Here is a 16,034-nt window from a genome sequence, read left to right on the forward strand (position 1 = left end):
ATTCCATTACATTCCGTTCCGTTCAAATTCAATCCCTTCAATTCCATTTTGCTCCAGTCCTTCCATTCGAATCCATTCATTCCAGTACATTCCATTGGATGTCATTCCTTTCAATTCCATTCCATTCGATTCCATTACAGTCAATTACACTCTGTTCCATTCCATTGCATTCCATTCTCTTCCATTCCATTGCATTCCATTCCATTACATTTGATTACATTCCATTCGTTTCCATTCCATTCTAATCAATTACATTGCAATCCATAACATTCGAGTCAATTCTAATTCAGTCCATTCCATTCCGTTTCATTCCAATCTATTCAATTACTTTCGATTCCACTCCATACTATTGCATTCCATTCGATTCTATTCTATTCATATAAATTCCATTCGAGACCATTCTTTTTGAATCCATTCTATTTGATTCCATTCTATTCGAATCCATTACATTTGGGTCCATTCCATTCCATTCCATTCCATTCCACTCTATGCCATTCCAATCTATTCTATTCTGTTCGATTCCATTCCATTCGAGTGCATTCCTTCCATTCCATTCCATTCCTTTCCATTCCGTGCCATTCCATTCAATTCTATTCCATTCGACTCCATTCCATTCCATTGCCTTCCATCCAATTCCATTCCATTCTATTTCTTTCCATTCCGTTCAATCGCATCCCATTCGTTTACATTATATTGGAGTCCATTCCACTCCAGTACATTCTATTCCATTCCATTCCATTCCATTCCATTCGAGTCTACTCTATTCAATTCCAATCCATTCAATTTCTGCCCGTTACTCTGAATTAAATTCTATTCCATTGAATTCCATTCCATTTGGTTCCATTCAATTCGACTCCATTCCTTTTGACTCCATTCCATTGGAGTCCATTCCATTCCAATCCATTTCATTCCATTCCATTCCATTCCATTCCATTCCAATCAGTTTGACTCAATTTTTTCCAGTCCATTCCGTTCGTGTCCATTCCATTCCAGTACATTCCATTGGATTCCATTCCATTCAATTCCTTTCCATTCGATTCAATTCCACTTGATTCCACTCCATTCCATGCCATTGTATTCCATTATATTTCATGACATTGTATTCCTTTCTATTCCATGCCATTGCATTGGATTCCATTCCAATAGATTACATTCCATTCGTTTCCATTCCATTTGAATCAATTATAGTGCGATAAATTACATTCGAGTCCATTCTATTCCAGTCCATTCCATTCCGCTCCATTCCATTTGATTCCATTCCATTCGAATCCATTGCATACTGTTGCATTCCATTCAATACAATTCTATTCGAATAAATTCCATTCGATACCATTCCTTTCAATTCCATTCTATTTGAGTCCATTCCGTACAAGTCCATTATATTTGGGTCCATTTCATTTGGGTCCATTCCATTAGATTCCAATCAATTCCATTCCATTCGATTATATTCCATTCGATTCCTTTCCATTCGACTGTATTCCATTTGAGTCCTTTCCATTCCATTCCATTCCATTCCGTTACATTCGATTCCCATCCGTTCGATAACATTTTGTTACAGTCCATTCCGTTCGATTCCATTCCATTCCAGTCCATTCTCTTCGATTCCATTCCATTTGATTCCATTCCATTCGATTCTGTTCCATTCAATTCCATTCCATTCGATTCTATTCCACTCGATTCCAATCTGTTCCATTCCATTGCATTCCATTCTATTCCATTCTATTGCATTCCATTCTATTCCATTCCATTGCAGTCTATTCTATTCCATTATATTAAATTCCATTCCATTCCATTGCATTCCTTTGGATTCCATTATATTACATTCCATTCTATTCCATTCCATTCAAATGAATTACATTGCAATCCATTACATTTGAGTCAGTTCTATTCCATTCCATTCATTCCAGTCCATTCCATCCAATTCCATTCCATACTATTGCGTTTCATTCGAATCCATTCTATTCAAATAAATTCCATTGGAGACCATTCCTTTCAAGTCCATTCTATTTGAGTCCATTCCATTCGAGTTCATTACATTTGGGTCCATTCCATTCAATTCCTTTCCATTCCATTCGATGCCATTCCATTCTATTCTATTCCATTGAGACCATTACATTCGAGTCCATTCCATTCCATTCCATTTGATGCCTTTCCATTCGATTCTATTGCATTCGACTCTATTCCTTTCCATTCCGTTACATCCGATTCCATTCCATTCTATTCCATTCCATTCCATTCTTTTCCATTTCATTCGTGTCCATTCCATTCCATTCCATTTCATTCCATTCCATTCCATTCGAATTTATTCCATTCGACTCCATTCCATTCCATTCCATCCGTTTCCATTCCATTCTATTCCTTACCATTCCATTCCAATCTTTCCATTCCATTCGATTCCATTCTTTCGAATCCATTCGACTGCATTCCATTCCATTTGAGTCCGTTCCATTCCATTCCTCTCCATTCGAGTCCATTCCATTCCATTCCATTCCATTTGATATCTTTCCATTACACTCCATTCCATTATATTCTATTCCATTCCATTGCATTCCATTCCATTCCATTTGATTATTTTCCATTCGATTCCATTCCTTTTGATTATTTTCCATTCGATTCCATTCCATTCGAATCAATTACATTACAGTCCATTTCATTCAAGTCCGTTCTATTCCAGTCCATTCCATTCCGGTCCATTCCATTCAGTGCAATTCCTTTCGATCCCATTATATACTATTGCATTCCATTCGAGTACATTCAATTCGAATAAAGTCCATTCTAGACCTTTCCTTTCGAGTCCATTCTATTTCTCCATTGTATTCGAGTCCACTACATTTGGGTACATTCCATTCCACTCCATTCCATTCTATTCCATTCCATTCCATTCCATTCCATTCCATTCCATTCTATTCCATTCCAGTCCATTCCATTCGAGTCCATTCCATTCCTTTCCATTTGAATTGATTCCATTCCATTCAATTCTATTCCATTCTACTCCATTCCATTCCATTCCAATCTTTCAGATTTCATTCCATTCCATTCCAACCTTTCAGATTCCATTCCACTCCATTCCAACCTTTCAGATTCCATTCCATTCCATTCCATTCCATTTCATTTAATGCCATTCCATTCAATTCTATTCCATTCGGGTCCATTCCAATCGAGTCCATTCCATTCCATTCCATTCGAGTCCATTGCATTCCATTCCATTCAATGCCATTCCATTCAATTGTATTCTTTTCAACTCCATTCCGTTCCATTCAGTTCCATCCAATTCCATTACATTCTATTCCTTTCCGTTACATTCCATTCCATTCCATTGCATCCCTTTCATTTCCATTTCTTTCGAGTCCATTCCTCTCCAGTCCATTCCATTCGAATCCATTCCATTCCAGTCCATTCCATTGGAGTCCATTCCATTCCATTGCATTCGATATATTTCCATTACACTCCATTCCATTTTATTCCTTTTGATTCCATTCAATTCCATTCCATTCAATTCCATTCCATGTGATTCCATTTCATTCGAATGTATTGCATTCAATTCTATTCAATTTGATTCCATTCCACTCGATTGCACTCCATTCCATTCCATTGCATTCCATTCTATTTCATTCAATTGCATTCCATTCCTTACCATTTGATTACATTCCACTCGATTCCATTCAATTTGAATCAATTATATTGCAATCCATTACATTCGAGTACGTTCTATACCAGTCCATACCATTCCGCTGCAATACATTCAATTCCATTCCATTCGATTCCAATGTATACTATTGCATTCTATTCCAAAATATTGCGTTCAATTCCATTCCATTCTACTTGAATAAATTCCATTTGAGACCCTTCCATTTGGGTCCATTCTATTTGATTCCATTCCTTTCGAGTCCATTACATTTGCATCCATTCCATTCCATTGCATTCCACTTGATGCTATTCCATTCTGTTCTATTTCATTTGAGTCCATTCCATTCGAGTCCATTCCATTCCATTCCATTCCGTTCCGTTCCATTCGACGCCATTCTATTAGATTCTACTCCATTCAAATCCATTCCTTTCCATTCTGTTCCATCTGATTCCATTCCATTCTATTCCGTTCCATTCCATTCCATTCCATTCCATGCATTCGTTTCCATTCCATTCGAATCCATTCCACTCCAGTCCATTCCATTCGAGTCCATTCTAATTCAGTCTATTCCATTCGAGTCCATTCCATTCCATTTGATATCATTCCATTTCACTCCATTCCATTCTATTCATTTCAATTCAATTCAATTCCATTGCATTTGTTTCCATTCCATTTGATTACTTTCCATTCGACTCCATTCTTCTGCAGTCAATTCCATTCCATTTCATTCCATTCCATTCCATTCCATTCCATTCCATTCTGTTCGATTCTAATCCGTTCAATTCCATTTTGTTCCAATCCATTCCATTCGAGTCCCTTCCATTCCCATCCATTCCATTCGATTCCAGTCCTTTCAAGTCCATTCTATTCCATTCCATTGGATATCTTTACATTACACTCAATTTCATTCTATTCCTTTCGATTCCATTCAATTCCATTCATTCGGCTCCATTCCATTCGACTCCATTCCATTCGAGTCCATTCGATTCCATTCCATTCCATGCCGTTCGATTCCAACATGTTTGATTCCATTTTGTTCCAGTCCATTCTGTTCGAGTCCATTCCATTCAATTCCATTCAATTCGATTCCATTCCATTCAGTTCCATTCCATTTGATTCCTATCCATTCCATGCCATTCGATTCCAACATGTTCAATTCCATTTTGTTCCAGTCCATTCCATTCGAGTCCATTCCATTCAATTCCATTCAATTTGATTCCATTGCATTCAGTTCCATTCCACTCGATTCCACACCGTTCCATTCCATTGCATTCCATTCTATTCCATTGCATTGCATTACATTACATTTGATTATTTTCCATTCGATTCCATTCCATTCGAATCAATTACAATGCAGTCCATTACACGTTCTAATCCAGTCCATTGCATTCCGGTCCATTCCATTCGATTCCTTTCCGTACTATTACATTCCATTCGAGTACATTCAATTCGAATAAATTCCGTTCTATACCTTTCCTTTCGAGTCCATTGTATTTCTGCGTTCCTTTCAAGTCCATTACATTTGGGTACATTCCATTCCACTCCATTCTATTCCATTCTATTCCATTCCATTACATTCCACTCCATTCAATTCCATTCCATTCTATTCCATTTGACTCCATTCCTTTGGATTCCAATTCATTCCTTTCCATTCCATTTGATGCCATTGAATTCGATTCTATTCCATTCTACTCCATTCCATTCCATTCCTGTCTTTCCGATTCCATTCCATTCCATTCCATTCCATTCCATTCCATTCCATTCCATTCCTCTCTATGCCATTCCATTCGATTCTATTACTTTCGAGTCCATTCCAATTGAATCCATTCCATTCCATTCCATTCAATTCCATTCGATGCCATTCCATTCAATTGTTTTCCTTTCGACTCCATTCCATTCTTTCAGTTCCATCTGATTCCATTCCATTCAATTCCTTTCCATTCCATTCCATTGCATTCATTTCTTTTCCATTTCATTCGAATACATTACTCTCCACTCCATTCCATTCGAATCCATTCCATTCCAGTCCATTCCATTGGAGTCCATTCCTTTCCAATCCATTCAATATATTTCCATTACCCTCCATTCCATTCTATTCCTTTCGTTTCCTTTCAATTCCTTTCCATTCAATTCCATTCCATTTGATTCCATTCCATTCAATTCTTTTCCATTCGATTCCCTTCCACTAGATTGCACTCCATTCCATTCCATTGCATTCCATTCTATTTCATTCCATTGCATTCCATTGCTTTCCATTTGATTACATTCCATTTGATTCCATTCAATTCGTATCAATTACGTTGCAATCTGTTCCATTAGAGTACAGTCTATAACTATCCATTCCATTCCACTCCATTCCTTTCGATTACATTCCATTCGATTCCAATGCATACTATTGCATTCCATTCCAAACAATTGCATTCCTTTTCATAACATTCTATTCGAATATATTCCATTAGAGACTATTCCTTTCGAGTCCGTTCTATTTGATTCCATTCCATTTGAGTCCATTACATTTGGGTCCATTCCATTCCATTCCATTTCATTCCATTCTGTTCGGTTTGATTCCAATCCGTTCGATTCAATTTTGTTCCAGTCCATTCCATTTGAGTCCATTCCATTCGAGTGCATTCAATTGCAGTCCATTCCATTCGATTCCAATCCATTCGATTTAATTTTGTTCCAGTCCATTCCATTTGAGTCCATTCTATTCGAGTCCATTCAATTGCAGTCTATTCCATTCGATTCCATTCCATACAATTCCGCTCCGTTCCATTCCATTTCATTCCATTCTATTCCATTCCATTGCATTCCATTCCATTCCATTGCTTTCCATTCCATTCCATTTGATTACATTCCATTCGATTCCAAGGCAATTACTTTTCATTCCATTTCATTCAACTCCATTGCATTCCAGTCCATTTCATTCCGGTCCACTCCATTCAATTCCATTCCATTCAATTCCTTTTGAAACTATTGCATTCCTTTCTATTCCATTCTTTTTGAATAAATTCCATTCGAGAGCATTCCTTTCGAGTACATTCAATCTGAGTCCATTCCATTCGAGTCCATTACATTTGAGATCATTCTATTCAGTTCTTTTCATTCCCTTCCATTTCATTCGATGCCTTTCCATTTGATTCAAATCCATTAAAGTCCATTCCATTCAAGTCCTTTCCATTCCATTAATTTCCATTCCATTCGGTTGCATTCCGGTCGACTCCATTTCATTCGAGTCCATTCCTTTCCATTTCATTCCATTCCATTCTGTTCTGTTCTGTTCGACTCCAATCTATTCGATTTCTTTTTTTCCAGTCCATTCCATTCGAGTCCATTCAAAACCAGTCCATTCCATTCTATTCCATTCCATTAAATTCCATTCAAGTCGATTCCATTCCACTCGATTCCTTTCTGTTACATTCCATTGCATTCCATTCTATTCCATTCCATTGCGTACCATTCAATTCCATTTGTTTACATTGCATTCGATTCCATTCCATTCAAATCAATTGCATTGCAATCCATTACATTCGAGTCCATTCTATTTCAGTCCATTCCATTCTGGTCCATTCCATTTGATTCTATTCCATTCTATTGCATTTCTTTAGATTCCATTCTATTCGAATAAATTCCATTCGAGTCCATTCCTTTCGAGTACATTCTATTTGAGTCTATTCCATTCGAGTCCATTACATTTGGGTCAATTCCATTTCATTCCATTGCATTCCATTCTATTTCATTGGAGTCCATTCTGTTCGATTCGAATGCATTCCATTACATTCCATTCGATGTTATTACATTCGATTCTATTCCATTTGTCTCCATTCCTTACGAGTACATTCTATTTGAGTCTATTCCATTCGAGTCCATTACATTTGGGTCAACTCCATTCCATTCCAATGCATTCCTTTCGATGCCATTCCATTCGATTCTATTTCAGTGGAGTCCATTCCGTTTGATTAGAATCCATTCCATTTCATTCCATTCGATGATATTACATTCGATTCTATTCCATTCGTCTCCATTCCATTCCATTCCATTCCATCCGAGTCCATTCCATTCTATTCATTTCCATTCCATTCCATTTCATTCATTTCCATTCCATTCGAGTCCATTCCACTCCAGTGCATTCCTTTTGAGTCCAGTCCCTTCCAATCCATTCTTTTCGAGTCCATTCCATTCCATTTCATTCGAAATCTTTCCATTAGACTCCATTCCATTCTATTCCTTTTGATTCCATTCCATACGAGCCCATTCCATTCCTTTCCATTCCGTTCTGTTCGATTCCTATCCATTTAATTCCATTTCACACGATTCCACTAGATTCCATTCTGTTCCTTTCCATTGCATTCCATTGTATTCCATTCAAATGCATTCCATTCCATTCCATTCCATTTGGTAATATTCCTTTCAATTCCATTCCATTCGAATCAATTACACTGCAATCGGTTACATTCTAGTCTGAACTATTCCTGTCCGTTCCTTTCTTGTCCATTCCATTCTATTCCATTCCATTCGATATCTTTCCATTACACTCCATTCCATTCTATTCCTTTAGATTTCATTGAATTCCATTCCATTCGATTCCATTCAACTCGGTTCTATTCCATTCAACGCCATTCCATTGGAGTAAATTCCATTCCATTCCATTCCATTGCATTTCTTTTGATTCTAATCGGTTCCATTCAATTTTGTTCCAGTCCATTCCATTCCATTGCATTCCTTTTGATTCTCATCGGTTCCATTCAATTCTGTTCCAGTCCATTCCATTCGAGTCCATTCGATTCCACTCCATTCCATTCGAATACATTCCATTCATTTCCATTCCATTTGATTCCATTCCACTCGATTCCAGTTCGTTCCATTCCATTGCATTCCATTCTATTCAATTCCGTTGCATTCCATTCCATTCCATTGGTTTACATTCCATTCGATTCCTTTCCATTCGAATCAATTACATGGCATTCCATTATAGTCGAGTCCGTTCTATTCCAGTTCATTCCATTCCATTCCATTCCATTTAGTTACATTCATTTTGATTCCGTTCCATTTGAATCAATTATATTGCAATCCATTACATTCGAGTCTTTTGTATTCTAGTCCATTCCATTCCAGACCATTCCATTCAATTCCATTCCATTGGATTCCATTCCATACTATTGCATTCCATTCAATTCCATTATATTCGAATAAATTCCATTCAAGACCATTCCTTTTTATTCCATTCTAATTGAGTGCATTCCATTCCTGTCCATTACATTTCCCTTCCCTTCCATTTCATTCCATTCAATTTGATATCATTCTATTCTATTCTATTCCACTCGAGTCAATTCCATTCGAGTCCGTTCCATTCCATTGCATTACATTCTATTCGATGTCATTCCATTCAATTCTATTCCATTCCATTCCATTCCATTCCATTCCATTCCATTCCATTCCATCTGATCCCTTTCCACTCTATTCCTTTACATTCCATTCCATTCGTATCCATTCCATTCCATTCCGTGTGATTCCATTCCATTCTATTCCTTTCCATTCCATTCCACTCATATCCATTCCACTGGAGTCCATTCCACTCCAGTCCATTCCGTCCAAATCCTATCCATTACAGTGCATTCCATTGGATTCCATTGCAATCCATTGAATTCCATTCGATATCTTTCCATTACACTCCATTCAATTCTATTCATTTCGATCCCATTGAGTTCCATTCCATTTGATTCCATTCCTTTCGACTCCATTCCATTCGAGTCCTTTCCATTCCCTTCCATTCCTTTGTGTTCCATTCGATTCCAATCCTTTCAATTCCATTTTGTGCCACTCCACTCCATTGGACTCCATTCCATTCGAATCCATTCCATTCAATTCCATTCCACTCGGTTCCACTATGTTCCATTCCATTGCATTCCATTCTATTCCAACCTATTCCATTCCATTTGATTACATTCCTTTGGATTGCATTCCATTTGAATCAAATACATTGCAATCCATTGCATTCGAGTCCGTTCTATTCCAGTCTGTTCCATTCCATCCTGGTCCATTCCATTCGATTCCATTCCATTCAATTCCATTCGATTCCATCCTATTCGAATAAATTCCATTCGAGACCATTCCTTTCGAGTCCATTCTCTTTGACTCCATTCCATTCGAGTCCATTAGCTTTGTGTCCATTGCATTCCATTCCATTCCATTCCATTTGATTCTATTCCATTCAAGTTCATTCCAATTGAGTCCATTCCATTCCATTGTATTCTACTCGATGGCATTCCATTTGATTCTATTCCATTTGATTTCATTCCATTCCATTCCGTTCCATCCGATTCCATTCCATTCTATTCCTTAATGTTCCATTCCATTCGTTTCAAATCAATTCGAATCCTTTCAACTTCAGTCCATTCCATTCAAGTCCACTCCATTTCAGAACATTCCTTTCGATTCCACTCCATTCCATTCCATTTCATTCCATTCAGTATCTTTCCATTACACTCCATTCCTTTCTATTCCTTTCAATTCCGTTCAACACCATTCCATTTGATTCCATTCCATTCGAGTCCATTCCTTTCCAGTCCATTCCATTCGAGTCCATTCCATTCCGTTCCATTCCATTCCATTCCATTCCATTCCATTAAATATATTTCCATTACACTCCATTCCATTCTATTCCTTTCAATTCCATTCTATTCAATTCCATTTTTTTCGATTCCATTCCATTCGACTCCATTCCATTCGAGTCCATTATATGCCATTCCATTCTGTTCGATTCCAATCCATTCAATTCCATTTTGTACCAGTCCATTATATTCGAGTCCATTCCATTCCAGTCCATTCCATTCAATTCCATTCCATTTGATTCCATTCAACTCGATTCCATTTCACTCGATTCCACTCCGGTCCATTCCATTGCATTCCATTCTACTCCATTCCATTGCATTAAATTCCATTGCATTCGATTTCAATCCATTTGAATCAATTACATTGCTATCCAATGCATTTGAGTCCATTCGATTTCAGTCCATTCCATTCTGGTCCTTTCTATTTGATCCATTCCATTCCATTCCATTACATTCCATTTGATTTCAGTCTATTCGAATAATTAAATTCGAGACCATTCCATTCGAGTCCATTCTATTTGAGTCCACACCATCTGAGTTCATTACATTTGGGTTCATTCCATTCCATTCAATGCCATTCCTTTCTAATCTATTCCATTCTAGTCCATTCCATTCGAGTCCAATCCATTTTATTCCATTCCATTCATTTCCATTCCATTCCATTAGATGTCATTATATTAGATTCTATTCCATTCGAATCCATTCCTTTCCATTCCATTGCATCCTATTCCATTCCATTCTATTCCTTTGCTTTTCATTCCATTCCATTCCATTCGTTTCCATTCCTTTCTTGTCCTTTCCACTCCAGTTGATTCCATTTGATTCCATTCCACTCCAATCCATTCCATTCGAGTAGATTCCATTCCATTCCATTCCATTCTATTCTAGTCCATTCCATTCCACTCCATTTCATTTGATATCTTTCCATTACACTCCATTCCCTTCTATTCTAGTCCATTCCATTCCACTCCATTTCATTTGATATCTTTCCATTACACTCCATTCCCTTCTATTCTTTTCTATTCCATTCTATTATTTTCCATTCGGTTGCATTCCATTGGATTCCATTCCATTTGACACCATTATATTCGAGTGCATTCCATTCCATTCCGTTCTGTTCGATTCCAATCCATTCGATTCCAATATATTCCAGTCCATTCCATTCGACCCCATTCCATTGTATTCCATTCCATTCAATACCATTCCATTCGATACCATTCCACTCGATTCCTCTCCATTCCATTCCGTTGCATTCCAATCTATTCCATTCCATTTCATTCCATTGCTTTCCATTTTATTCCATTCCATTCAATTCAATTCCATTCTAATCAATTACATTGAAATCCATTACATTCGAGTCTGTTCTAATCCAGTCCATTTCATTCTGGTCCATTCGATTTGATTCCATTCCATTCGATTCCTTTCCATACTATTGCTTTCCATTGGATTCCACTCTTTTCGAATAAATTTCATTCAAGATCATTCCTTTCATGTCCATTCTATTTGAGTCCATTCCATTCGAATCCATTACATTTGGGTCCATTCCATTCCATTCCATTCCAGGCGATGGCTTTCCATTCGATTCTATTCCTTTCCAGTCCATTCCATTCTTGTTCATTCCATTCCATTCCATTCCACTCTATTCGATGCCATTCGATTCGATTCAATTACATTCCACTCCATTCCATTCCATTCCATTCAGTTCCATCAAATTGCATTTCATTCTGCTCCTTTCCATTCCATTCCAGTCGTTTCCATTCATTCGAGTCAATTCCCCTAAAGTCCATTGCGTTTGAGTCCATTCCTTTCCAGTCCATTCCATTCGACTTCATTCCATTCCATTCCATTCCATTCCACACGATATCATTGCATTGCCCTCCATTCCATTCCACAAGATATCTTTGCATTGCACTCCATTCCATTGCATTCTATTCAATTGTATTCCATTCGATCCCATTTCATTATACTCCATTCCATTCGAGTCTATTACATTCCATTCCATTAAATTCCATTTCTTTCCATTCAATTGCACTGAGTTTGATTCCATTTTGTCCCAACTCCAATCCATTCGACTCTATTCCATTTGATTCCATTCCATTCGATTCCATTCCATTTGATTCCATTCCACTCGACTCCACTCCATTCCGTTGCATTCCACTGCATTCCATTCTATTCCATTCCATTCCACTCCATTTGATTACATTCCATTCGATTCCATTCCATTTGAATCAATTACATTACAATCCATTACATTCGAGTCCATTCTATTGAAGTCCATTCCATTCCAGTGCATTCAATTCGATTCCATTCCGTTCGATTACATTCCATACTATTTCATTACATTCAATTCCCTTCTATTCGAATGAATTCCATTCCAGACCATTCCTTTTGAGGCCATTCTATTTGAGTCCATTACATTTGAGTCCATTACATTTGGGTCCATTCCTTTCCACTCTATTCCATTCCATTCCCTTCCTTTCCATTCCATTCCATTCCATGCCATTCCATTCAAATATATTCCATTCGAGTCCATTCCATTCCATTAAATTCCTTTCCATACCATTCTGTTCCATACCATTCGATGATTTTCCATTAGATTCTATTCCATTCGACTCCATTCCATTCATTCCGTTCCATCCGATTCCATTCCTTTCTATTCCTTTCCATTCCATTCCATTCTTTCCATTCGTTTCCATTGTATTCGAGTCTGTTCCACTCCTGTCCATTGCATTCTAGTCCATTCCATTCGAGTCCATTCCATTGAAGTCCATTCCATTAGATTCCATTCGATATCACTCAATTTCACTCCATTCCATTCTATTCCTTTCAATGCCAGTCAATTCCATTCCATTTGATTCCATTCCATTCGACTCCATTCAATTCGAGTACATACCATTCCATTCCATTCTGTTCATTCGATTCCAGTCCTTTCCATTACAATTCATTTCAGTCCATTCCATTCGAGTCCATTCCATTCCAGTCCATTCCCTTTGATTCCATTCCATTCGATTCCATTTCATTTGATTCCATTCCACTCTATTCCACTCCATTCCGTTCCATTGCATTCTGATCTCTTACATTCCATTTCATTGCATTCAATTCCATTTGATTACATTCCATTCGATTCCATTCCGTTCGAATCAATTGCACTGCAATCCATTATATTCGAGTCCATTCTCTTCCAGTCCATTCCATTCCATTCCATTACATTCGATTCCATTCCATTTGATGCCATTCCTTATTGTAGCATTCCTTTCGATTCCATTCTATTCGAATAAATTCTATTTGAGACCACTGCTTTCGAGTCCATTCTATTTGAGTCCATTACATTCGCGTCCATTACATTTGGGTCCATTTCATTCCATTCGATGCCATTCCATTTGAGTCTCATCCATTCGTTTACATTCCATTCAATCCCATTTGACGCCATTCCATTTGATTGTATTCCATTCGACTCCATTCCCTTCCATCCGATTCCGTTCCATTCTATTCCTTTCCATTCCATTCCATTCCATTCCATTCCTTTCCATTCTATTCCATTCCATTCCCTTCCATTCCTTTCGATTCCATTCCAATCCAGTCCATTCCATTCGAGTACATTCCAATATAGTCCATTCCATTTTACTACATTCCATTATAGTCCATTAAATTCGAGTATATTCCATTCCATTCCATTCCATTCCATTCCATTCGATGCCATTCCATTCGGTTGTATTCCTTTCGACTACATTCCATTCAATTCCATTCCGCACCTTTCCATTCCATTCCTATCGTTTCCATTGATTCGAGTCCATTCCACTCTAGTCCATTCCACTCGTGTCCGTTCCATATTACTCCATTCCATTTGAGTTCATTCAATTCCATTCCATTCCATTTGATATCTTTCACTTACACTCCATTCCATTCTATTCCTTCCAATTCCAGTCAATTCCATTCCATTTGATTCCATTCCATTTGATTCCATTCCTTTCAACTCCATTCTATTCAAGACAATTCCATTCCATTCCATTCCATTCCTTTCGATTCCAATCCGTTCCATTACACTTTGTTCCATTCCATTTCATTCCATTCGACTCCACTCCATTCCAGTCCATTCCATTCGATTCCATTCCGTTTGATTCCATTCCACTCAATTCCACTCCATTCCATTCCACTGCATTCCATTCCCTTCCATTCCATTCCATTCCATTTGATTCCATTCCATTCAATTCCATTCCATTCGAATCAATTACATTGCAATCCATTACATTCGAGTCCGTTCTATTCCATTGCATTCCATTCCTGTCCATTCCTTTCGATTCCATTCCATTCAATTCCATTCCATACTATTGCATTTTATTTGATTCAATTCTATTCAAATAAATTCCATTCGAGACCATTCTTTTCGAGTCCATTCTACTTGAGTCCATTCCATTCGAGTCCATTACATTTGGGTCCATTCCTTTCCCTTCCATTCCATTCCATTTGATGCCATTCCATTCGTTTCTATTCATTCGAGTCCATTCCATTCGAGTCCATTCCATTAAATTCAATTCCATTCGATGACATTCCATTTGATTCTATTCCTTTCGACTCCATTCCTTTCCATTCCTTTTGAACCGATTCCACTCCATTCTATTCCTTTCCATTCCATTCCATTCCATTCCATTCCATTCTGTTCCATTCATTTCCATTCCATTCGAGTCCATTCCACTTCAGTCCATTCCTATCGATTCCATTCCATTCCAGTTCATTACCTTCGAATCCATTCCATTAAAGTCCATTCCGTTCAACTCCATTCCTTTCCATTCCATTCCATTCGATATATTTCCATTACACTCCATTCAATTCTATTCTTTTCGATTCCATTTAATTCCATTCCATTTGATTCCATTCCATTCCATTCCATTCCTTTCGTGTCCATTCCACTCCATTCCATTCCGTTCCGTTCGATTGCAATGCGTTCGATTCCATTTTGTTCCAGTCCATTCCATTTGATTCCATTCCATACTTTTGCATTCCATTCTATTCCATTTTCTTCGTATAAATTCCATTCGAGATCATTCCTTTTGAGGGCATTCTATTTGAGTCCATTCCATTCTTCTCCATTCCATTCGAGTGCATTCCATTCCTTTCCATTCCATTCCATTCCATTCCAATCCTACGATTCCATTTTATTCTGTTCATTCCATGCGACTCGATTCCATTGAATTCCCTTCCATTCGATTCCATTCCATTCGTTTCCATTTCACCCGATTCCACTTCGTTCCATTTCATTGCATTCCATTCTATTCCATTCCATTCCATTCCATTTGATTACATTCCATTCGATTCCATTCCATTCGAAGCAATTACATTGCAATCCATTACATTCTAGTCCATTCTATTCCAGTCCATTCCATTCCGTTCCACTATATTCGATTTCATTCCATTCCATTCCATTCCATACTATTGCATTCCATTTGAAACCTTTCTATTAAAATAAATTCCTTTCAAGACCATTCCTTTCGAGTCCATTCTATTTGAGTCCATTCTATTTGAGTTCTTTCTATTTGAGTCCATTCCATTCGGGTCCATTACATTTGGGTCCATTCCATTCCATTCCATTCCATTCGATGCCATTCCATTCGATTCTATTCCATTCGAGTCCATTCCAATCAAATCCTTTCCTTTCCATTCCATTCCGTGTGATGCCATTCCATTCGATTCTATTCCATTCGACTTCTTTCCATTCCATTCCATTCCAACTGATTCCATTCCATTCTATTCCTTTCCATTCCATTCCATTCTATTCCATTACATTCGTTTCCATTCCA

Source organism: Pan troglodytes, chromosome 23 (assembly GCF_028858775.2).
Source record: "Pan troglodytes isolate AG18354 chromosome 23, NHGRI_mPanTro3-v2.0_pri, whole genome shotgun sequence".
Classification (NCBI taxonomy): domain Eukaryota; kingdom Metazoa; phylum Chordata; class Mammalia; order Primates; family Hominidae; genus Pan; species Pan troglodytes.